Source organism: Bidens hawaiensis, unplaced genomic scaffold (assembly GCF_021521415.1).
Source record: "Bidens hawaiensis isolate Kalapana, Puna unplaced genomic scaffold, B.hawaiensis_p1.1 tig00005467_1, whole genome shotgun sequence".
Classification (NCBI taxonomy): Eukaryota; Viridiplantae; Streptophyta; class Magnoliopsida; order Asterales; family Asteraceae; genus Bidens; species Bidens hawaiensis.
This window is the reverse complement of record NW_027491349.1, coordinates 365,535-367,304: the sequence shown is the minus strand read 5'-3', so window position 1 is coordinate 367,304 and position 1,770 is coordinate 365,535.

Sequence of the window (1,770 nt, the reverse complement as noted above, 5' to 3'; positions counted from 1 at the left end):
TACAACTCCAAAAGCTCTAAACGTTTATTTCATACGCGATTATAACTCCAAACGCTCTTCTTTCGTAGTCGTTTATTTCATACTCGAGTATACCACTCTTAATTCGTAGTCGATTATCATGGCCTCCCAAAGTGCTGCTTCATCGGTCAACATGGGTGCCTCGAACACGGGAGAAACCGTCGTTCGGGTCATCCCCACGAAACGAAACCAAGATATTTGGCAACATTTCGACCTATGCGAAATGTCTAACGGAACCCAAAAACCTAGATGCAAACATTGTTTGAAGTTTTATAACAAAGAAGCAAACTCCAGTTTAAGAGCTCATGTAGAAAGGCCCTCTTGCAAGGTCTTGAAGGACGAATCCGGAAGTAGTTCGCAGCCGGAGATGACGAATCAAGGAACGGTGTTTACGTACGACCTTGAAGCGGTACGTCAACAGTTTGGCAACTTTGTGATTCAACAATCACTTCCTTTCAACCACTTCGACAACCCTCAATTCACGGAGATGATGCAAAAGTATGTTCAACCACGCTACCAACACGTAAGTCGTTCGACCCTTAGAAGAGATATGCTTAAAGCATGGAAAAACGCTAAATTCGAACTAATTTCATACTTTTCAAACTTACAAACTGGTGTGAACTTAACAACGGATGTGTGGTCGGTACCTAATGGTTCGCCCGACTCATACATTTGTGTGACGGCTCATTGGGTTGACCCCCGGTCGTGGCAAATGATGAAACGAACCGTTGCGTTTCAATTGTTTGATTACCCGCACACGGGTAGAAATATTTTTAAACTCTTGGATAAAGTCATTCGACAATACAAGATTGAAGATAAAATCTTTTCAATATCGTTTGATAACGCGTCCAACAATACGGCCGCGGTTGGCCATTTAAAATTAAAGTATAAACCTATTTGTGATGGAGCGTTTTTTCATAGCCGATGCATTGCACATATTATCAACTTGGCCGTGCAAGATGGGTTAAACGTGATCGAAACGCAAAGAAACAATTTTAAAAGAATGTTACGAGATGTTTTTAGCAACAATAAAACATTTTCAAGATACAAAAAATTTTGTGATGAAGCTAATTGTCAATGGTTGGGGCCCAATTGGGATTGTCCAACAAGATGGAACTCGACTTGTGATATGTTTGAGAAAGCCATCCAACAAAAAGAATCACTAGTTGCGTTTCATCAAATAATGTCAAGTAGGGGTAAATGTGCACCGTACGATCCTAGAAACTGGTTATTGATTGAGATCGTTACGGAGGTTCTTCAAATTTTTAAATCTTGCACAACTAGTTTATCCGGGGTTTACTATCCAACAAGCCCCATTGCTTTACCAAAAATTGCTGTCATGTGCACAAAGTTGACTGAAATTCATTGTAGGGGTGCACCTTATTTTGATATGGGTGCAAAAATGAAAGAAAAATTTATAAAATATTTTCAACAACTACCCGCTGTTTTGACCTGTGCGGCTGCGTTAAACCCTTGCATCAATGTTGGTGGTGTTGAAGCTTTAATAGAAAAAATTTGTGATGAGCTAGGGTTAAACGACGATCAAAACCCCTATTATAGCCAAACTTTAAAGAATGATTTCAACACCACATTGGCAAACATGTATGATGTTTACCTTACAAAACACGGGTCGTCTTCCCAAATTCATGACTCGTTAAGAGCTGTTGCCCAATCCCAATCCCAAACCGACCTTGAAATGGGGATGTACTACATGATTTGGGAAGACGCCGGTAAACGTCAAAGGGTAAACAC